Source organism: Dromaius novaehollandiae, chromosome 6 (genome assembly GCF_036370855.1).
Source record: "Dromaius novaehollandiae isolate bDroNov1 chromosome 6, bDroNov1.hap1, whole genome shotgun sequence".
Lineage (NCBI taxonomy): Eukaryota > Metazoa > Chordata > Aves > Casuariiformes > Dromaiidae > Dromaius > Dromaius novaehollandiae.
In genome coordinates this window covers 37,023,594-37,047,608 of record NC_088103.1, presented here as the reverse complement: position 1 = coordinate 37,047,608, position 24,015 = coordinate 37,023,594, and the positions used below count along the sequence as shown (strand labels likewise).

The following is a 24,015-nucleotide window of genomic DNA, read 5'->3' as shown; positions in this document are numbered from 1 at the left end:
CACGTCTTGGGAAATGTCAGGCGTGCAGCAGAAGGGATTTACCCGATCATCACTTCCTGACAGGAGAGCTCAGTAGCTCCTAATGGGCAGGATGCATATGTTTAGGAAGAATGAAAACAGGCACAGACTCATGTAAGACTGTTACTGTAACAGGCTAATTAATAGTTTATTGACTGCATTCTTAAAAGAAGTACAATTAAAGGAGGTATACAATTACGTGTCTATCTTCTTTTCCTTAAGAGATGGTTGTAAATGAATTCACGTATTACACAAAGCAGGACTACTTGGCTTGATATGTTACGTAATTACTAGGACCAGCTGGTGGGGAAAAATCATAACCAAAATCAAGCTTCTTCTCTACTGCACAGATGGGAATCCTCTTCTCAGATCCACACATTAAATCTCGGTTCTGAGGTTTTTGTCTATGTATACAAAGCTGGTATGGTATGTGACTTTCCTGCCAAACATGTATGGATCCCCTCCAAGTTTACACTTATGAGAACGGAAAAATAAAGGTCTGCATTGTATCTAAACAGCGGACAGGTGTCCTTCAAGACGTAGACTCTCAGATAGCTTTGGGGATGGAATGGTTTAATGGCTAAAGCCAGAGGCTCAGGAAACCCAGGTTCTGTCTCTTATTTGGGCCACACATTTCCTGAGAAAGCTTGATTTCTGACGTAAGAACACAAAAAAGTACTTGATGCTCTGTCCAAAGTGCCTACGTACCACTAAAAACTACATGGGATCCAGTGAAAGTCTGGTACCTTAAACCATACGTAGGCACTTAAGGCAAAATTTTTAAAAAAAGCATACAAGCAGAGTTACCAAGCATGTCTGTGACTGAGCAGGGAACTAAACCCATGCCCCTAGTTAATGTCCAACTTCTTTTAAAAAAAGATCTGTCTATGAATCCATTTCCCAGGCTAGGAAATAGGTTATAAAAACGACTCCACTATCTCAGAGGCATGAGTTGAAGCTAAACGCTTTCAGATTATCCATTCTTCAGACATTATAGAAACATATAATCGATGAGGCACTAGCAGCAGTAGTCAGACTTATAAATTAGGAATACAAATTATTATAAAACCACAGGAAGGGACAAATCTCTTCAAAGTTCAATTGCATCAAGGTCTGGATTGCAACGAGGATGGTGATAGAAACGAGGCCTAGTCATGAAAGCAAACTTGCGCTTGGGGAGCTATTCCTTTCATTATGGCAACCGCCAGTGAAATGAAACCTGAACTTGCTCCCATGTTAGAGTGGAAGGCCAGGGGACTACCACATCACTTATTCTGGCCTTCTATAAGGTGCAAGCTTTAATATTTCACCCAGCAACTCCTCTCAAGTCTTATAACTTGAGATTGGCTACAGCACAATGTCCAGAAAGTCTCAGCTTAAACGAGAGATCAGTTGAAGGAGAACCTACCACTTCTCTGGATGGTTTGTCCCAAAGCTCAGCCATCCTTCATGTGAACGAGGATGAGGCCTGGCTCAAACCATCACACTTGTCATATGAGGAGGAGGCAACTGCCTCCACTTTCCAGAGGAAATCACACACCGTGTTTTGCTGTTCTGCTCACATCAGCGCCTACGTTAGCTTTGTCACGGCAACAGCAGGGGAGATCTGTCAGACAGGCGTGCTTGGCGGATTCCTGGATACCGTACCCTGCAGCGCAAGAGAGCAGCCCGACTGGCCCGGTGGGCGCTCCGTGTGCGTCAGATCCTGTGGCTTCAAAAAGAAAGCATACGTATCCCCGGCTCGAGTCGAGCAAGGGCTATTGCACATCTCTGCAGCAGGAAAAGAAAGTGAGAGTTATGCTGTAAAATAGGGCTGATGTCACAGTTTACTCATATGGGCTTGAAGGAATCCCCCTCCCTCTCCCTTCGCCCTCCGCTGCAGCTCACCGCCCCCCTTGCCAGCTCATTCCCTCCCCTCTTCGCTTCCCCCCAGCCCAATACCGCTTCCTCCGTTATGCCAGTGCAAGCGTTCATGGGGCCATGCTCTGGGGCTGAGCCAAGTTTACACACAAAAAAATCCATCCAAACCCAAACCACAGCATGTTTTTTCAGCAGGGCTCTTTCCAACCCCTACAGCACAACAGAAAGTGAAATGACACATCATGGCTGAGCTGATCTAGCAGCCCGCTGCAACCCAAAGGGGGAAATGCTCTTCCTCCTCCCTTGTCCCCCCATCCCCGCTCTTCCCTGCCTGCATCCCTGCTCCTAGGCAGGAGTTGCCACTGCCTAAGACGCACTTCAACTCATTAATCCTACAGAAAATGATCCATTTTGTCGTGCTTTTTTTTTTTGGGGGGGGGGAACAGTTTAGTTAGCTGACTTGGCTCACGGAGTTGGACAGGGACCACAGCACAGCACAGTAAGGGTCCACCAGGACTTCGCTGGCTTCCCTCCAGGGCTGGGGCACAGAGCAGGGTGCTCCTCAGCCTGGCACTGCCTTTGAAGCCCCACTAATGTCACATACTAGCATGGGGGTGTGATGCCACATCCTGGTCAAAGCCTGGTTAAGAGGCTTCTGGCCCTAATTTAGGGCCCCTGAGTTCTGCTCAGAGAGCTGTGTTGCAAGCTGGGAGATTGAATCCAAGTTAAAATGCCCTTTGCAACCTCTAAAATAACTCAAGCGATTTCAGTGACTGGGGTCATATTACTGCTGTCCTGGCACAGCGGAAGGGGACAGTGAGCAGCAGGGTACGGGCAGGATGGAGAGCTGGGGTCGGGGCAGGAGCCTCTCAAACCAGCTTCATTTTGAAAGAAAACGGAGGTCAACAGCAGCCTGAATGCAACACTGGCTGGAATTATCCCAGCCGAGGTTTTGTTTTCTGCAGCAAATGTGAGATGTGCTTTGCTCTTAACAGTGGAAGAAAACTGACCAGACCTAGAAAAGTACAGACAATACTACAAAGCAACCTGAACTCTAAAAGATTACTTGCGTTACTGTTTAAATACACAGATTTAGACACTGTGAGTGGCTTGCTTAGGAAGCCAGTGGTGCTCTAGCTTTTTGACTCAGAGGGGCAGGCCTCAGATTTCCCACACAAAACCAATGAGACTGCCAGTTAAACAATTTAATAAGGCTCCATCGACCATTTACGCTGTTCTCCAAAGACCACAGTTCAGGAACAATTGTGAAAAACATTTAGCAAGTTACACTGAAAAACTTGGACATTCTCATTTTTTCCCCAAACCTTCAAGTGCCCGCAGCAGTAAAAAAAAAAAAAAAGAAGGAAAAAAGTCCCCCTTTTCACTGCTAAGACCACCAAAGAGATGGGGTAAAAGGCCTGGTTGGGAGCAGGGTTGGCTAACGTGACAGAGTGAGCCACAGAGAGATTTGCGATGCTGTAACATAGAAGAATGTTTATTTCTCAGGATTCTCAACGCAACATTAAAATACAGAGTTGTTGCAAAGGTAAAGGATAAAGTTCATGACATGTCGGTGAAATAATTGACTAGGCATAGCGCTGTTCGCAGCTTGCTACAGCAAAGGAAGGAGGAATTTTACACACAGCAGCTGGCATTTGTGCCCTGGTCCTTTTGCACAAGGGAAGCTCCAACTGTCCAGATTTCCCTGCTGCAGCTCCATTTCCTACAAATATCCTGTGGCCCAGCTGGGTTGCCAGAGCAGTTACGTCTCTCAGTCGTCTGACCATTCCTCTGGGTTATCTCTGAGTTGGAGAGCCAAACGTGCACAGTGCCTGCAACGTGTTCACTCGGTTGTCACTTCTCTCTTCACCCTAGCACAGCACACGCCACGTACCTGAGCTGGAGTGCAGCTCGCAGGAAGGACCAATGTGTTGCCTGCGACTGCCTGACTGGTGTTATGGTGAGATATCCATCAATGCACACTGGGTATCTCCACATCTCCAATCTGCTGTAGGTGGTCCTGGGCTTTCGGGTCCAGCTGAGCCTGAAAAAAGCTGAAATTAGCTGTCCAGGCAAAAACCCAACCATCCCACAGGATCTTGGTTCTATATTCTTCCCTTGGCTTTTTCTGTGTTGCAGGAATCCATTTCCCCTCCTCTGCCAAACACCATAATGTCTGTCTTTTCTATTATAAAACAGAAAACTCCCTGTAAAACCCTGATGTTATGGATTGCTTTAGTTCCATCAATAATTGTTGAAGAATTAAAAATAAACCCTGAAGAATATTAAGTGCTTCTTACTCCCTCCTCTTCCTCTCATTTATACATTGATAAGATCATTAGCAATCATTTAACATCTGATTTTCATGTTTGTTGTTGCTATCGCTGTAATATTTTTGCTTTTTAAAATTCCAGGACTTGGCTTTTCAAGAGCGACTGAGGTTGTGTGGGAGAGATGTTTGCATCCTTGCCAGGGCCCCAAGGATATGTTTTATATCTGGACTGTTTAAAATCTCCTTCACCATCAAGACTCCTATTGCAACTACCATCATTTCTATTTTGCCATTGTGTATGACCTCCTTCTTAGTCTAGCAATATCCCTCTAAGACAGAGCGATACTGCTTCCTTTCTTTTTTTCTCTAAACTCAAGATGTGTGAACTAGAATCGTATTTCCTACATAGCCCAGAGCAGAAATTTACACTAAGTGGCTAATAAAAAAATAAGATCCAGCTAGGCTGGGGCATTTTAAGAACAGAAATTATCAACCTTTATATGAGGATAGAAAGAGGCAGAGAGGATATAGGACTCCCCACTCCTCCAATCACTGTGAGCTTAAGGAGCTCCTGTTTGCCCTTTATTCCAAACGCTAGAAAACAGATTTCCACGTGACTGGGCACTGCATTGAAGGCATGCCTACCCTGTTACTGCAAAGCACCTCTGGCGTGGTGCTTAACTTCATTTGCAATTCTGAAGGTGCCTTAATGCAAAACAAGAGTATGTTGAGAATCAAATCTGCATGAGACAGATAAGCAGAACCCAGAGTTGTCCAGGCAGGACCCTGTCTATACTGGAGAGCCCACTTGCAAGAGTCATACTTTTATCATCTTCTGATGACCCAGTGGCATCTTCTTGACACAGTAAATACTGTCTTTGAGCTCTATGATAACTCAAAACACTGACCAGATGTCTTGGAGAAAAGTCTCTCCCTCATCACAGAAAAGCTGCACAATCTCCAAATGAAAGAAAACTGCTTGAAAGTCATCTGAAAGCCTGGTACAACCAGAGAGCCTTCTCAGGAGTCCCTTCAGGACAGCAATCCTTCTCAGGAGGATTACTCTAAACCACTTACTCAGCTATACCAGACTTTGTGGTACAGAACTGTACTAATCCTTACCCAAGAGATAAACACCTCCTGCGATGGGAAGCCACCTAAGTACTCTCCGTGTGCAATAAAACCTGCAGTAAAACAATGCTGCCAATGCATTACAAAGTCCTATTATGGATCAATCTTACAGACGCTTCTCAGATAGAGCTGCGGACTAAGGTCTGAACTACATCTGAACAAGCTGCAGTCAGACACTCACAGAAGATCAGCTCAGGAGCCGTGTTTTTAAAACACAGTTGTACATGGCCAACATGCACAGCAAAGGTCCTGCACTGCTGTCACTTCTTGGCAAGTGACAGACTGTAAAATACCAGCCCCAATGTCCCATGCACAATTGTCCAGAAGATGCAGAGATCCATTCCCTTTTCATTGTAGTGGGAACGAGTCATTCTGCTCCCCCAGGCAGGCTTGAAAAATCTCATCCTTCATTTTAGTATTCAAAACATTTTCAGTTTTGCAGAGGAGGGTTTGCCGATATTTCAGAAATGAGAAGACAACTGCTTCGTGATCTTGTAACCAGGGAGCAAATGAGAGCTCATTGCAAAATGGGAAAGGATTGCGTGGGAGTTGCACGCTTCCCACCTAACTCCTGGGTTTTTTTTTTGCATTAGAATTCAGTAACTTAAATAGGGCTTCTACCACAGATCTTGTGATATGTTTTGCAGGAAGCCTGGCTTCTTGGAGTCAGAGCAATATCTAAAGGCCTTGAGAGTTAATACCAAGAATAAAAGCACAAATTTCTAGTTCACAGGACTGAGAAAAATGTAGGCAGTAGGAAGCCTCAAAAATCAGAAACAGGCCACCCATCGAAAACAACCCTCCTTGAAATCTTTGCTTTTTGTTGTTGTTTCTAGAGGACCTAACTAATGGCTTTTTATGGCTTGTGCTTTATCACCCAAGCACTGTGAGTGGTGTTACAGTGGAGTGGAGTTAGTACTAATAAACTTCCCTGTACACTGCCTTAGGAAAGAAAAACAAAAATGACTGTGCCATGTGGGACAAATTAGCACTTACTTCTACAAGAGATATTTCCAGGTCCATATATGGCAAGGCCAGGCATGACTATAAATTCATCTAGCCATTCTGGTCGAGTTGTAGTTGAGGTATATGGGTGGTAGCAAACTGAACAACCTACCCACTTCTTTGCATACTAAACTCAGTGCTTTGCCTGAACAGAAGTCACGAGGCTCTTTCTTAGTGTCATCTCCTCTAGGGAAACTCTGTCCAACTCCTTTTGTACTCTGTTCCTTGTGGCATGCTGAGTTTTCCTTTGTAGTCCCTCCATCATTTGAAGGTCCAGCACTTTTGATGGACCCAGCTGTTCTCTTTCAGCCAGCCGGTCATAATGCAGAGCAGCAAATAAGTAAATAGGCAGCTGACATGTTTTGTGGTGGAATCCAAAGACTCCCTTCCTCTCCCTTCCCTCAGCATTTTGTATGAAAAAGAGGTGTCAGAAATGGGCTTTGGGATCTAGTAACTCCATCCAGCACTTATGGCTGTGATTCCTATCAGCAGTTTTCTGTTGTGGTATTGCTTCATTTGATCTGTTCAGGGGCTTTGTGAAAAGAAACAACACGATGCTGAAAATACTCATACGCGGAGCAACAAAAATAGAGTGAAAACCCCAGCTGTAGGCAGTTCTTTATCAAGTTCATGTATTAGTGCTTGACGTGCTCTTTCCTCAGGAGTTATTTTTCTCTTAAGGGAAACTTAAGAGAAGAAACATAAGGCCTGTTAAATAAACATTTTCTATCCATTTGAGAAATTGTCTTTGATTTCTGCTAGTGACATAAAGCCATGCTGCCTGGTTGCAGACTCCATTATAAGGAGGCAATTATAAAGACTCACCTTAAAAGTAATTAATCCTATCTAAGTCTTTAATTGTTAAATGCATGAAATGATAATATGCTAAGCTTAAGGGTACTTCATTTGCTGCTGAATACTGGTAATAGGATAGGATTTGTGTCACCTTATTGATCTGTGTTTACACAACAACACTGACACACAAGCTTAAGGAAAGGGCTGCATTTCCTTTGATAAGGGCTATCCCAACTACTTCCCAACAGCCTGACAACAGGGAGGAAGGGGATGAATTTGCTCCCTTTGATTCAGAGGTGTGGGCTGTGGAAAGGTCTCCATTTCGATTAAGACAGAAGATTTGCAGGCTATATCCTCCCCTTTGATATTCTTCCTCACTGCTGGAGAGACAGAGCACATCTGAATCAAGAAGGTCAAGATCCCATCTTCTCCTTAGCCCTGGCTGCACGTCCCCTCAGCTGGCATTGTTGCTTGACCTCTAGAAGGCAAGCAAATAGGGAATTAATTACTTTTTTCTCATAATATTACTATGCTGCCAGCTCAGCTTCCCAAACTGACTCACTTTCCAGCCACACCAATGCTAGTGCTGGCTCAAAGCAGGGAAAAGGACCATGAAAGCCTTGACTTACATCAGCGTGAGATGCTGTGCCACTAAAGGCTGCTCCCATCTCAGATACACAGATGCCCTGGGACTGAGATCAGGAGCTCTTCAGGAGGAAGGGCTGCGTTGCCCTGCGTGCATGGGTGAGTCAAGCACATTGCGAGCAGCCCTGGAATACAAATCACAAACCATGATCGCTCTAGCTAGCGAAAAGTGGGAGACATATATGGTCAGTCATTTCTAAACTAAACAGTGGTGGGGGGAAGAGTGTAATAAAAAACCCTGCAGGGTAAGTCCATTCATTCGCACATGTTTTCTCTCTCTCCCTTCCTCCCCCCAAAAAGTAAATGCCACATCATTTGTATTTCTTAAAATATCCCTTGTTGACGCAATGACGCCATTGACAGTAATCTCAAGTCAGCATCCTATTGCGATTCTGACAATGCAGCAGCATCCTCGCTCCTCCAAGGAACTGGAAAACACAAGCAGCGCGGAAAAGACAAACATCAACACACAAAACAAACACATCTGATGTACCAGGGCAGCAACAAAAAGCCTCCAGGGGCTGCAGGGATAGCACCTCTTTGTCGGGGAGGCTAACCCTGGGGACATAATGAACTGGCAAGGCACAGTTCAGCTTCTCCGGATTCAGAAAGTAATTACAGGAGGCACAAGTCAGCAGAATGGAATATTACACTGTGACTTTGTTAGGCTCATCAGCAATCACCCCCTAATGAGAAGACTCCTCTTTCCTCTCCTTCCCTACCAGCACATTTTATTACCAAAAACCTAGGTCATCTCACATAACGGAGAAGTTCGTTTTAAAGCTTTTTCCAAATGCAACTTGGAATCCTAGACTTTCTATGTGGGAAATATATAGAGAAAATAAAAGAAGATCAACTAAGAAAGTGATTACTCAGACAGTAAAGTGAAAAGAAACCACAGCTGCAAAACTTCATGGATTTTTATGGCAAGGGGAGCCCACAGCAAAATCTTGGTCTCCTGCCCAGCACAGGCAATAGCATGAAGCCCACCACCGTATGGCTATGTCAGTACATATCTGCCACAAACTCATACTGAAGCTGGGTCAGATACCTGGCACTAACACAGCTCTGTCCTGGGTTCAAAACAAGTGTTTATTTTAAACTTCAATAAAAGAAAAACCTGTTTACAGTTGATTGCAACAATATACTGGTCAGAATGGTATATATCTGGCCTTAAAGGGCATGCAGGGCTAAAGGATTGATTTCAAGCTAGTACGGTTACACACTCCCACGTTTCAAAGTCCTTGGAGATGGAGTTTTGGTAGGAGTCCTTGTTCTCTCTCATTTACTTCTACATTTTCACTCATAGTTAGATATCCTGTGCGTGGCTGAAACTAGACAAAAAACGTTGCCATGAGAAGGACTCGTCGCAGGGCAGACAGAGTACCCAGGTATTACAGCAGTGTTAGCATTACTGCAGTAACTAGACTATTAGGAGACTTCTAGAACATTGCAGTATGGAGAACAGCAGGTTTGCCTATGTTGCCTTGCACAGCCAGCATCACGTGGGCCCAATACATCATCCCAAACAAGGCCAGACCCTCTTTTTATGTTTCCAGAAAAGAGGAAAAGATCAAAGCTGTGGGAGTACTTTTAAATCTAGGAAGAACTCTCTCACTCCGTTCTGCTGAATGAGAGAGAGATGTTGCTAGATAATTAATTGCTTTTATGTCAAGAGAGTAATCCTTGCACTGCCTCCAACCCATTCCCAGGCACAGTGACCTTCATTACACCTTGACTCTTTCAGCCCATCTGGCTATAAATTAGGACAGACAGGTTACGCCCTTTCTTTCTCCTGTAATGCAGAGGAGCATCTCAGTAGTGCTCTTGGCACATAAAAGCTTTTGCCCTTTCTGTTTCCCTCCCTAGATAATGAGCCATCTATTAAGAAGGCAGATACAGTTTTACCTGGTGATATCTTATGTAATTTTGTGGGTGAACAACAGAGACAAACAGAACAGAAGATGGCAGAAACCAAATCCAGAAAAAAGCAAAACTGGTAGAATTTCCAAAGCCCTGAGAGATATAATATCACTAATACGCAACCACTTCATTACATCCCCACAGCTAAAGTATGCAAGAAAAAGCTTGCTCCCCACAACTCCCAAGAAGCTCTTTTTCACACCTCTACTCCCACTCCAGACATTTCAGATAAGCACCAAATTCCAGCCTATTCAACCAATGTCAAGTTCTTAAATCAATCAGCTTAGGCCTGGACTCCCAAAGAAATGAGGTTTTGTCTGAGCTTTGTGCGTCTCATCAATCCCCTGCTCTTAAATGTCAGGTCAGTACCAGTGATGGGGCCAAACAGCATCTTCACTCACTTGATTTTTGTGGTATAATGTCTACCTTGTGTTTGCTTGTGATTCCATAGCTTGTGCCTATATTAACCTAGATGTCTAGTCGGTCTCTAGTCTAAACTGGTATGGCCAAGGCAGCCTCCCTAACTCAGCCAGGAAATATTGCTTCCCTGGTATCAAACAGGGAACAATGAGTGCATAAGAAACACAAGAAGCTGAAAACTTCTCCCAGACCTCAGTCAAGTATGAGAAGAAGAAACAGCCAAAGGTGGCAGCTGATTTGATCTGAAGGGCAAGAGTCCTTGCGTCATGAATCTTGCTTTGGCTCAGTCCAGATCTTTGATTTGTTCTAGATGTGAGTGCAGATCTGCCCCAAGTCTCATAGCCTTCTACAAGTATGATCTGAATGGTAAATTAGGCCTTGTGATAAAAAGAAAAAAAAAACCCAAAAAACAGTTTTGGTTCAAGTTTTGGGCAAATTGCTGTTTTATTTTGTTTTTATTCTTCCATTCACCCATCCCTGCCCTAAAGCTAAAATAAGCTCAGCTCATAGACCTCTTCTGTGGGATCCAATTGTAGCTGCCAGCCCTGTATGCACATATGTGCACGCATGCATCTGTGCACTCTCTCTCTCTCTCTCACACACACACACACATTAAATATTACCTAATAAATAATCATCAGGGGACTGGGACAGCTCATTCACCTGATAACTGCACACACCTTAGGGAATGAAATAACGTCCCAAGGCTGGGCATAAATTCACGTAACACAAAGTTATCACCGTTTACCCCACATGACAGTCATTGTAAAGCGCATACAGGACACAGGAAACAGAGGCAGGGGAAAGAGTGCCCTATAGGGCTAGATTCTGTACACTAACCTGGGAACAGGCAGTCTTTCCTTGGAAAATTTTGTAATTTAGGCCAATTGTGCATGCCTGAGATGATTTACGGCTATTTCCACATTACAGATTGGAAACTGATGCACAGATAAAAGAAATGATTTGCCTGAGATTGCTCAAGAACTTGGTGGCAAAGCCACAGATCTTCTCTCCTTATACTGATTTCTTGATCCTTTACCTACATCATCTTCCCTATTACTAGTGGTGTGTGAACCGAAAGAAAGTTCAGCGAAGGGGGACTGCTTGCACAAGCATGGCAGGAGTTCTAAAGGTCACCCAAACTTTCCAAACAAAAGCTGGAAATCCTGCGCGGACATGCTGTCTCTGGCCTGGGGCTCAGTCCGAGCCCACAGTCCCATGCAAATAGCTGCTCTCCTGGGATACTCGCTCAAAGGAGTTGTTACACTAGCTCCTCTTTTGCAGTGAAAGTAGATACTATCACTTGCCCATTATGTAGCCATACATCTTTGCATCGAATGTGGCTGTGCCTTCCTGTTCTCCATTGTTTTATTTCATGCTGGTGAAAAATACTGGGATGATTGTACTGGGCATGGGCTCTATTTACGCACATGCCAGAGTGATGAAATCTCTCCTTCACCTTGCCCAGCCAAAGCATCTGCACCAGGGTGTACTGGGACCAGCTTGAGGGCTGAAAGAGCAGTTTAGTTTCCATGTTCACTCCCACATTGGCGTCTCAGCTGAAAGTGCAAAGAAAAGACTGCCAAGTAGAAGAGGTCAAGGAGGCAGATGCACATTTGTCTTACCAGATTTGCAGTGACACCAAAATTCTAAGCCACAGGCCAGTAAACACTGTTACTGGTTCAAGTTTGGTTTTCTTCCCACCAAACTGATCTAGATTTGCCCTAGTAACAGATCTTCATTCAGTAACATGCTGTCAGATCTTTTGCTTCTAATCTCTTACACTGCTGATTCCTTTCCCCTCTATGTCAGAAGCTAATCTGAGTCCAAAAAGTAAAAGAGCATCCTATCACCTATGAGGCAGAATGAAACCAGAGAAAATAGCACAGATTCTAGCAATTAAGGATTGCACTGGAATAAGCATGCACAAAAGGCATTGAATTAATATATCATGGACAACTTTTACCAGTTTTTTCCAGCTTTGCAACCCTAGTATATTTTAAGGTCAGTTTCTGGATGCAATTTATATAGGTACCTAGAATATAGATTTGAATAGGTTTTCTGATCACTAAGAAGGTGAGTCTATAAATATTTTCAAGACCCATTCAAACATTCAGTGAAGACAATAAAATTACATTTATCACCCAAACTCACCACAAAATGACTAGAGCTTTTCTCTTTTCTTTTTTCTCTTCTTTTCTCTTCTCTTTTCTTTTCTTTTCTTTTCTTTTTTTCTTAGAAAAACAGTAAGAAATAAACTGGTTTATCTTAGTGTACCTGCTGTAAATACCTTTATGGCAAGGTAATTGCTGAGTAGATTTGCATTGAACAATTTGTCTCTTTGTTAGAGTAACATTTGTCATGCTCTTTGGAAATAGCAGAAGAGAGTTCCCCTGTGACCTTTGGAAAATGAAATCAGTGGCATTACTCAGAAGCCAAAGTTGAGAAGTTTGTTTTTAAACTTAAGAAGGGTTTCCCGTGCCTCCTGAAAAAGACACAATCTGTACTTCCATGAAAATGGAGCTGGGCTTACTTATTCCAGCCCTTTTAGACCATTAATGATTTGTGCCTAACTAACACTCAGAGTAGGTGATTCATTGATTAAAGCACTGTGTGGCTCCCTGTCCTGCTCACAGCTCTGTCCTCGTATCAGAGCAGTGCAGGACACAGCACCATGGGCTGCCTGTGCTGGAGAGAAGATCATGAGCTCGATTGTGCAGCACAGACGAAGGGAGAGCCATCATTAGACACTGCCTTGCCAGGCTGCACGGAAAACCTCCCCTGCAGATTACATAATGCCCCCCGGATGTTCCCAGCAGCGCCAGGGCAGGCCAGATCGGGTTCCTCCCTCCCTCCCAGCATGGGAACGCTCAGGAGAGCTGCTGTGCAGGCAAAAACTCCTCACTTATCTCCTGGGAAAGAGCTGTGCTGCTCTCAAGTGACTTCCTGATGCGCAGAGTTGTGGTCATGAGGGAGTCCCTGCATCCCGGCAAGCACACATGCCGCGGTGCAGGGCTTCTGAGGAGCACCTAAGGACAGAAATATGAGTAACACCACGCTTGTTCCCTTTGTTCCTATATCAGTCCCTTTCCCTGAACCTATGCCCTTCTTGTTTACTGACGTAGGAGGCTCTTGCACTCCAGCTCTGGTTGGTTCCTGTGCATTGCTGTAGCAAACATATCCAGAGGACAGGAAAATACCGTTAATACGAAGCCTCTGTATACCAAAGACCCCATCTCACACTCAGTGCAAGTGAAGAGATGTGGATGACAATACAGCCTCGCTGACGTGGTATCTCGCTCTTTGCTGTTCATGAGTCGGATGAGCATCTGCGCCCATATGAAGGAGGCAGTGGAAGAAAAGAGCAGCTGGGGGCAGAGGGAGGGGGAGCTAGCTGGTCGACGGCCTCAGATGTACTGTCAAACTGCATCATGCAGCTGAAATCTCTGTCAAAATTCCCACTAGAACAGCAAATGGCAACATTCCCAACTGACTTGGCGGGGGCAAGATTTCATCATTAGCAAATGTGACCGTGATACGGTATGCGTGACCTCCCCCTTTTCATTTTGCTTGCCTCAGAATACACTGGCCTGGAATTTCTCCCCTCAGCTATTACTGGTGGCATCAGAGATTTACAAGACAGCAGGGAGCATTTCCTAATATTGGCTGGGTGTAGCTTTGCAGTGTGACTGATTGTGCTATTAACTGTGGCAAAGTGAAGAGCACAAGTGGGCAGGCAGGGGAGAGCGCTCCAAATCCTGGAGATGAATGATAAGTGATATTAAATATTTCTATGTATGCATAATACATGTTTGAAGCTTGCAAGGATGTTGTTACAGATGTTGCTGGGATTATTATAAAAGGAGAAAACTATTTAGAATAGTGGAGCCTACACAGAAATAATAAGACCTATGTAAACAAGGCAGGAGGTGGGAGTTATGGAGTTACAAAGAATTACAGCAGAGTTTTTAAATTAAAGACTGTGGGGAAGCTAATAGGTATAGAAGAACACTCAGTCTGGCTGGGGCCCTAAAATCTCTCCATTAAGAAAAAGGATAGAACAGAAAGCAACGGAGTTAAGGTGGGAAACAGAGAAGATCAGTCTTAATAAATGAAGTCCCAAGCAAGTAAGGCATGTACGCAAACCCCCCCCCCCCCCCCCCCCGCAAAAAAAAAGATAAGTAGCTAGACAACAACCATAACCATTTATGTACAAATGGCAGTGTTCTGGGAAGGAAGAGAGACAAACTAGAGCGCCTGGCTTTAAACAAGGATATTGACAGCACATGCATGCTGGAAACTTGCTAGAAAGAAAGTAATTAGTAAAATAATATTATACCACACTTAAATAATATAAATAACAGAATAGTTCATGCCAGTGAGGGAAGGAAAGCACTAGATATATAATAAAAAAGCATTAAGTCAAAGTAAGTGAGTGACTCAATTTCTCTCAAAAAAGTTCTACATGGATTGAAATTCTATGGATAAATAGAAGGAATAGAGTATTAGGGACACAGTACTGACCACCAAACTGGAGTGGTGAAGGTGACATACAAAAATATTAGAGATTGAAATAGGAACAAAATTGAATTGCAAGGGGTAACTCCATTTACCTACATATAGCTGTACTTATATGTTTTTCATCCAGGTATGACACATCGACTCAATTTTTAGACAACTTAAATGCCTGTTTTTTGTGCAACTGAGAGAACCTACAGGAAGAGGATCAATGACACTTGATTTAGTCCTGACAGGCAAGCAAGATATGGTTTGAGCTGCAACTAAGGAAGAATCACTCTACTTGTCATAAGAATTTATCAAATCCATCATTTAGCTTTAAAAAGGGGAAAATACATAAAAGTGAGAAAAATTCATAAAAAGAACAGCTAAAAAGGGATAAAACACTTACAGATGATATAGAATTTTTTAAAGACACTGTACAGCAGGCTTAGCATCAAATAAAAAATTTCTGAAGGAAAAGAAAAAGTAAGCCAAAGTACATTGATGCTCCAGGTGGAACTCACATACTGGAATAACTCGTTAATGAGGATCAGTCTTAGGGGGCAGTTTCATGACACCTTAAACCAGCCCAGGGTGAAGCTGCTGTGATCTCTCCCTTCTCTTTGGTAAAGGTCTCTTTCCCCCCTCTCTTCCTTGTACTGGTCTTTGTCTGATCCCACGGTGAGGCAGTTCAGCTCAGGCAGACCCAAGCTAGTCACTGAGGCTACAGGCAATGCCATACACAACGTGGGATACAAGGAACTAGAGAAAGCTTCCAGAGTCAAAGACTTTCTCCTCTCAGTGTTACGAACTACCAGCTCCTCCAGGGAGAAACTTCATGAGGGAGTTGCATGACTTGGGGATGTGGAGGGAGAAGCAATCACCTAGAGCCTCAACCTCACGAGCAACAACAAGAGATGCCAAAGGAGCTGCAAGAGGGGCTGAAATCGTGTACATTAATGTAAATAACGGCTCTCCTCCTTGCCAGAAGATGGGCCTGTGCTGGAGGAACCCTAGGACTACGCCGTAAACCTGCTTGGTTCCGCGGCTCCATGCAGAGGCCAACAATTCTCATCCCAGTGGACCACAGAACTAGTGAGGTCCATCAGATTTCCTTACCACTTTATGTCTGTCTGCGTAGCACTCCGTGGGCAAGGAAAAGCAGCATGTGGAAGATGAGAATATTATGGTTTCCGAGCTGCACAGCTCAGAGACAGATCAGCTGGATGTTATTCAGCCCACTGAGATGATTCATAGAGGTTAGTTAAGGACTGGTATGCTTTACCTGATGCAGAACTGACACAAAGCAAAACATCCACTCTTTGTGCCTCATTGAACTCATATATCAGTTAAGGTAAAACCTACCTCATGAGGTTACTTCAAGAATTAATTGATATGGCCAAAGCTTTGAGATGCATATATGCACACACAAATTATTTAAGCAGCTTTTAGGCAGTTCTCTTTTAAATGTGAAACAGACATAGTTACGTCAAGGTCCTTTCAATTGGATATGTAACTGAGATGAAAGGGAGGGTCTGGATCTGATCATCTTCAAAGTCGGAGCACCTGGGGTGGCTGTTCTGTGCGGATGCCAAGCATCGTACAGGCATTGGAAATTCATAACATTCCAACCGGTGATTTGTTGCATCAACCGTTTTCATCTAAGTTAGATCAGGCTGTGAATCAATATGGCACAGACTTCCTGTGATGGACACAACCATATTGCAATCATTTAAAATAGTGGCATACAAAAACTGGATCATTTTGCTTTCTTAACATTTCTGCTTATTCAATAATTAAGCAATTTGAAAACTTTCAGTTTTTCCATAAACATCTGCCACAAGCAATAACATTTAGCCATGCCTCGGCAGGTCTTAGTACCATGAGCAGTTTTTTTATGATCATTTCTACTTTTTTAATAGTAGCTCTCCAAGACTTTATTTGGAACCATGTTGTGCTGTACAAAGCAGGCAGAGACTTTGTACTTTACCCAGACCGAGAAAAAGAATTCTCCAAAACCAAGCACAGCCAGAAGTGCAAATAGATGACTTTCACAGTATTTGATGTACTAACACCAAATAAAACAAAATGAAATGGAGATAGTGAGCTTTTGAAGATTGCTTCTTTTCCATAAAATTCATTAATTGCAGTTTCCTGGCCACATGGATTCTCCAAACTGAAAATGCAAGTATTCTTCTTCTGCAAGTCTCAACATGGTCTACCTGAGGGGCTGGCAGTAGAGAGCTCTCACAGAGATGCGGTAGGAAACCCCTCCTCCCACCTGTCCCAGCCAAACTCCTGAGTCCATGGCATGGAGGGCAAGCAAGGTTGGTATCCGGATTCTTCTGAGTGAAGCTGGAATTCTTGGCAAATACTTTGGATGCACTCAGTGCTTTGTTCCTTAAAGCTCTACCTGAAATATCACGTGGTCCAGCCATGCCATATGCTCTAACAAACAGAGTTAAGGTTTAAGTTGTTGTCATTTTTTTAAACCAGACCTTAAGTCACCATCCATTAGGCCTTAGGCACTTCGAAGCTCATGCATGTAATTAAGTGCCGTTATATTAAAGCTAAAATCCATCTTGCCCCTACACCGTCTGAAGTACTGACCTGAAATAAGCTGATGTTGCTTTTACACTTTACAGCATTACACAGCGAAGATCAAATGCATCCCATTTCTCTTTTTAGGATTAATAAAGAAGTGAACAAACCTCTCAGCTTCCAGTACACCCAACACTCTGATTTCCAAATATTTTAGCCACTTCCATGGTTGCCATTACTACACTCTCTGGCCAGTCTCACAATCTAATACATATATACACTCATCACATCTCTCTGTGACCGACAACTGCTCTTATTCCAAATGCATAGATAGAGAACTCAGGGCCAGAGAGCAGACCACTTGCCCAACACCACAGGCAAATTGTGTTGGAGAACAGCATTGCTTCTTGGTCTCTAGAGCTCAAGGCAACCAGCTCAATCACTGCACCAGCTTTTCTGTTCCATTTTCCCTCTAGCAAAAGGCGTAAGCCAAACCCCACTAACACCTCTGAGCATCTTTACATGGACTTCACAGACCTTCTGTTGAGTTCAGCAGACTTGGCTCAAACCTGAGCACTCCTACGAACCTTCCTGTGTTCCTCAACTTTGCAGATAACTGTTAAGAATAGAATAAAACCTTTGTTTACTCAGGTAACCTGAGAGCTGTTTTAAACTCTGGCTTAAAACAGGTGCATTTTCCTATCAGATTCATGAGTCACTCATCCCAGCAAAGACGAGTGAACTTGGAAAGCCCAGCACTCACTGAATGACAGGAAAGGATGACTTTTTAATTGAATTGTGGTAAATTTCATCATCTGGTTTTCCTGGGTGTTTTTTTTCTAAGTCATGTTAAATCATGGGTTTAACACAACTCAAGGCTGTTCCTCATAAATTCCTCTTCTGTGTGGCATTTCAGCATCACATCCAGCATGGGATGGAAAACACTACTGGTATTAGACTCCTACAGGAAATAGCAAGTGTAACCTGTGACTACACAAAGAGTGCAGGCAATTAATACCTCTGTAATATCCTTTGTGCTTGGTCCAGCATAATCAGATCTTTCAGTGCAAGGACTTGCGTTTCTTTTTTTGATGTGAAAACAAAGTGCTCTCTTTCTAGAGAACTGTTTTCACAGAAAACTTTTTTTTTTCTCATATACCTACTTGTCAGGAAAAAACAAGGAATTCTTAAAAGGTTACCTGCAAAGTATTCTTCTTTTGTGAGAGAAGGCAAATATTTCTTTACTTCTTTTTGACAAATTAAAAGAAATGCTGCAATATTTTTCCTCTCCTATTTTAACACTAGAAATTCAGGTCTCATCTCACTGTTTTTCCACAACTGGCGACTTACGATGACACCACAGATTACAGAAGCCACTCGGGGGATATTTCCCCACCGCACAGTTAACTCATGTTCTGACTCAAATTAAGATCAGTGCCTCTTGTCACATACACAGGAGAAACCTCTGGCCTGGCTGGGGCCTGGCTCAAAGTCCAGGCCAGTTTACCGGGTTGGCTGTAGAAGGCAGAGCCCAGAACTGGAACCTACCTATTTCGCAGTGTGCTTGCAGATGGAAAGATTAAATAAAAGAAAAAATCAATTCTGGTGGTTCTCCAACACACCTCCTATTACTCCCCGGTGGCAGCCAAGTGGTGGGGGGAGAAGCCCACAGCCCCTGAGCAGAGGAAAAGTGGGGCCATGCGACCAGCTATGCACAAGGCACAGAATCAACAAGGTCGCAGAAATACAGACAGGTCTGTGCTAGAGACTGAGCCAGGTTGGTGCATAGTGAAAACATAGCTTGGTGGGGGAACTGATCTTTACATTCAACCTCTGATGGTTTTGCTAGTGCCTCACTGGGTTAAGGACCCTGGAAATAAGGAAAAGAACTGACTCTTCCCTGAGTGGCAGGGATGTTTAAACGAGTTCTCTTTGCATCTCTGTGTTCCCCGAGAAAGATCAGTGAATAAACAGTGAAGAAAAGGCTTGACATTCTTGACACTCAAAACAAGCAGGTAAATACATCTTCAGTGTAATGGATGAAAAATACACATATCCCTCTCGATGGAGCTATACAGAGGAACACATGCTGAACTCTCCCTTCCCCTTTTACCAAAATCAGCCTTCAAAGGTTTTTTTGCTTTGTTTTATATCATAAACCGCAAATATTTCCAGTTCCTGTCCATGTCTCCCACCCACTTCAGGTCACTTTGAATGACAGCAGCACCACTTGCAAAAACAACAGAAAGTCGATCAACCACATACACTATTGCAGGGTTAATTTTTAACCTCCTTCAGCCGCGTAGTCGGCTGGCTCGTAAGGCATGTCACTCCAGCCAGCGACCAAGTGACAGCTTTTCCTTCCCGCCGTGCGCGATTTGGAGGCTCACGCGCGGAGGAGCCGAGTGCCGCCCAGCCTGGCTGCGGCTCCCCTCACACCGCCGTGAACCCGCACCGACAACGCATGCATCTGAGAAAAGTGACGCTAATTTGGGTCATTAGGGAGTCTTACAGGTCTACAGGCAGGGTGTCGGTATCACGCAGGGAGAGTGATCACTCCTGGTGATCAAAGGCAGTGTCAACCGGCTTCTGGGGGGCGGAGGGCTGGGAAACGTCCCACCGCGAGCTCTCCTGGGCCGCAGCCCCCCACACTTGAGACTGACTCCATGCTGACAGAGAGAGGAACTGCAAAGCCTAGCTAAACCCGGCTGAGCCACCTACCCGAGCTTTGCTCAGGCAGCGGCCTGGAGCAGCCACAGCAGCACAGCGCTTGCGGCTGCCCCAGGCAGATGGTTTCCAGGGGACAAGCCTAGGAGTAGGGCCCCCGACGTGGGGTGAGCCCAAAGAGAAAGGCCCCCGCTCCCCTCTGCCACCTCCTGCGGCCGCTGCTCCCAGCCGCCTGCCGCAGCCAAACCAGCTCGCTCGCCCTGCAAGACAGCCCGCCCAGCAAAAGAGAAATACAAAAGGGATGGATATCTTCTAGCTTGGCAAATTAAATCAGCTTGTCCAAAGGGTTCAAGGAGCACCAGAGCTGTTGTAAATGTTGGGAGCAAGTTACAAGCACCAGGGTTGTGGAGGAAAGCAAGATTTTCCCTCTGGTGAGGGGCAGCTGCTAAAATGCCTTGCACCATTCCAAGAGCAACGCCATTGGGCTATGGTGTGGGAACAGTCACTTTAAATGGGCAGATATCAGGAAGCCCTAGGGACTAACCCCACAGCAAGCGCTTGCCTTCCAGCCAGACCGGCCCACTGTCAGCTTGGCCCTCAGCTGCCCCAGGACCAGCGCTGGCCCGAAGCAGGACCGGGAGCAAGCTGCCGGCAGGGCTCCGTGCTCTTGAGAGGGGGCTAGATTTATACCAGATCAAAGTGCATCTGCACCCATGTGGTTATGGCAGGAGTCTAACAGCAGCAAGGAAGAGAGATTTACACCTTGCTGAGAAACATTTTTTAAAAGTGTTTGAAGTCTGGTCAAGCCTCTCCCTGGGGACACCACAGGTTTTCAAGTCCCCCCCCCCCTCCCCCCGCCTTGTTCACTTGCAGGTTTTTTAAGAACTTTATTGAATGCCAATTATGTCCAGGGACTTTTCAGTTTAACATCCCTAATTTTGGAAAGCCCCAAGCACAGATAACTCTTTCACAGATGTATTTTGAAACAGAATAGGATCAGAAAAACATGATGAAAGAAATTTCAAAATAACAGTCCTGGTGATGCCTGGAGTTCAGCCTGCCAGTTCAGGCAGCAGATACTTAGCCTCCACCACTGCTTGCAGGGGCCAATCTCCTGTGTGAAAGTAACCCTTCCGAACAGATAAGGCTGTAAGGGGAGTTTTTAACACTTAACCTACCTAAACAACCGGCACAGCGCTGCTAACCCTGATTGTGTGAGAATTTGAAAGCAAACCTCACTAGACAGTGAAACAGAGAAGGTGATGGAACTACAGTCAGATACAAAAGTGACCATACGTTCAACTTAAAAAATAGTTACTCTGATCTCAGTTGTCCTTAATAGCACAGGAAAGGAAATTGAATATTATGTGTATCTTTTTATAAAAAGGGAATACTACTCCTACTGAAAATACCTCCACCTCAGTGACAATTTAATCAAGGCTTCACAACCCTCCTCCACTCTCACAACATAATCCCCGGAGCCATACGGGATTAGACCACCCCTAAGGCAGCCAAGGTAACACGACATGTTAGCACAAACACAATTATTCCTAGCTTCCGGCTTCAAGACCAGCTTACTTAGGAGCTGGGCTGCTCAGCTAAGCCTGCTTTGAAAAGTCTGGTTTGCTTCAGACCCTATAAACCAGGTGTAAGAATCCACTTCTGCTTTTCCTACCCCATGGCCAAGCCAAAGCAATCCTTCCCAAAGGCAGGGAAAAGGAACCGATCAAAAGCAGGGTGAAAACTGATCTTTCTGCCCTGCCAGCGTTACAGCCTGAAAGCTCCAGAGAACAGGAAGGTGATGTTTCAGTATATTTTCACAGCATAAACAGAAAGGAGGTCAACAATACAGAAAAATACACCTGCTCCCAGAACATGCATGCATCTCTGGGCCACCCAGTACCAGCACGATATTGGTACACGGGGGGCTGGGAAAAGGATGGACAGAATGGAGAAAGTGATGATGATGACAACGGAAAAGCTGATGGTGGAGAAGGAGGCAGGGATTAGGTAATGTGAGAAAATTAGGAGCATGTACAGGTAGCTGCATTATCAGCTGTCCGCATGCAGGTACCGATATAAACTGATAGCCTGGACAAGGTGACAGTGGCTGCTGGAGGCAGGGGATGGGAGTAGCAGCTTTCATTTCTGAACTGCCCGGTCTAACCCAAACCAGCCTGAAGCAGCGCAGCCCCATGCACCCAGCAGCCGTTGGGCGGGCGACGCAGAGCAAACAAGGGGACAGCTTCGCCACAGCTGCGCATCACCCCCGGGCTCCCACTCTAAAGGATGGCCTGGCCAAGGCTTCGACGCAGGTGGGCTTCCCCACGGAGATCCTGACGGCCACCTTTTGCCGAACCGGGTCCTTGGGAGGTCCTCGTGGTGAGGCAGCCCAGCCACTGACCACCACGAGGCAGGGGAGCCCTGTGCAGCGAGCGGGCGCACATCCCGCGCTGGGGAATCCCCTCCCACCGGGGGAAGCGGCAGGGCCCCTCTGCACGCCTGCGGCAGCGCAGGGCTGCTTCCCGGGAAGCAAGCTGCTAGTAAATAACAACACGCATGCCAAGGCTTGGGTTTTTCCGTGTGTGTGTGTGTGTGTGTGTGGTTTTTTTAACCTTTTCAAGTATTTGGCAGCTATGGAGAGGAAAGGGAGGATCTGGTTTGGGTCTGGAATTAGTGAAATCTCACCACCTTCGTTCATGGGCTGGATTTTAAGGAGTCAGGGCTGAGGCTGGCTGCGCAGGGCCACGGGCAGGCAGCAAGCAAGCTGCTGACCTAACCACTGCGGGGGAGAGAGAGCTGGAAACGAATCCCATGTCAATTCCCAAAACAGCCACCAGCTGATCCTGTGTCTTGAGGTGACTAATAACAATTTGGAGTGACTTGACACTCTGTGGCTTTACTGGGAAGTTAACTTCTTTTCCTTCTTTCCTAACATAGAGATTCCCTCCCCTCGCTGGATTCCAGCAAAATAAAGAGGAAGCTCAAACAAAATAACGATTTCTTTCAAAACTGTAAGCGTCACAGCAATGTTCATGGGAAGAAAGGCGGGGGGACTTCATTTCATCGGTGATAAAATATCCTAACTAGTTCATTTCATTTGGTCGGGGGTTCAACGGTACTAACTAGGTCGTGTTCAGATCTGGCATCTCAAACAGACCCCTCAACAGTGAGGCCCAAGAGCGGAGAACCAAAACACGGTTCAAAGAGGAGAAATTTAGGCTGGTCTCTATCAAAGCATGGTGCAAACTGGGTCTCAGTGCACCTTGCTCTTGTTCAGCTTTGCTAATTATCCTTCCTGGATTGTTTGCTTGTTTGGCTTTCAATTGTTATTTCTCTGGTTGAAACCTATTACACCTGCTCTCCAGGCTTCATGAAAGCAGTACGAGCCTTCGAACCCTTCCACATTCCTCTTGCACGTTTAGCTCCCCGACCGCAGGTCATCCTCCAGCAGCCGGGGAGCGTCAGTCAGAGAATCGCCCCAGACTATTTACATGGCTCCATCGAGAAGTCCCTGTGTAGCATCTATCTCACCTCCTCACATAACCTTCCTGGCGCTTGTTCCTACACTTCCCATTTTGCTGGAAGGGAGTAGTACGAAAACAAATCTGACCTGTGCTTCTCCAGGACACATTTGAAGCAGCTCTTTCTGTCAAATTAGAAGAAGGAACCGGCAGAAAGGAGCCTGTTATTCCAGTTCTGCCAGCCACCTGATGGCAGAAACAATTGATCCCAAATGCAAACAAAAATGTTACCAAACAAGTGAGTGAGAATCAGTTGTCCTTGAAAAAAGTCTGCAGCCAGAGAACTGCATTTTCTCTTTTCTTAGTAACAAGTTCTGAAACAAATTCATCAGCTGAATCATCCAGAGCTGCTTAGTTTGCAAGTTTCTCAAAACACAATACTGAGGGCTGAGATTTTTAGAAGTTAGAGTCACGTTAAACAAAAGGGATACAACCAAGTGAGGAAACAACACCTCCCGGCCCCTTCTTCCTCCCTTTCTCTAAGCGCCCCTACCTGCATTATCAGCAGAGATACAGAAAGCACAACTGAGGGAATTCAAGAAGCTCAGAAACACTGATTTTTTTTCCACTGAGATCTGAATTTTCCAACATGAGCCTTTTCAAGTGGAATGAAGAGAAATTTATGAAACATATTAAAAACAAAAAAGCCACCCAAAGAGCCTAACGCCACCAGCCATGGTAGCAAAGTGAGCATTTCATATACGTTAGATTTCT

General features: G+C 44.9%; 1 long non-coding RNA gene across 4 annotated transcripts in view; it reads right to left on the bottom strand.

Moving 5' to 3' along the window:
* Positions 1-3,352: 3,352 nt before the first annotated feature.
* The window catches only part of LOC112993648 (uncharacterized), a 70,514-nt gene continuing 49,851 nt past the window's right edge, over positions 3,353-24,015 (bottom strand). For 3 of the 4 annotated variants that reach the window (XR_010389761.1, XR_010389762.1, XR_003261756.2), the window contains 2 exons: positions 7,711-7,851; positions 3,353-7,559 (listed from right to left, as the gene is read on the bottom strand). This is a non-coding gene — a long non-coding RNA (uncharacterized LOC112993648). Of the gene's footprint in view, positions 7,560-7,710; positions 7,852-12,223; positions 13,740-24,015 lie in introns of those variants that run through there. The other variant, XR_003261755.2, reaches the window with a different exon arrangement.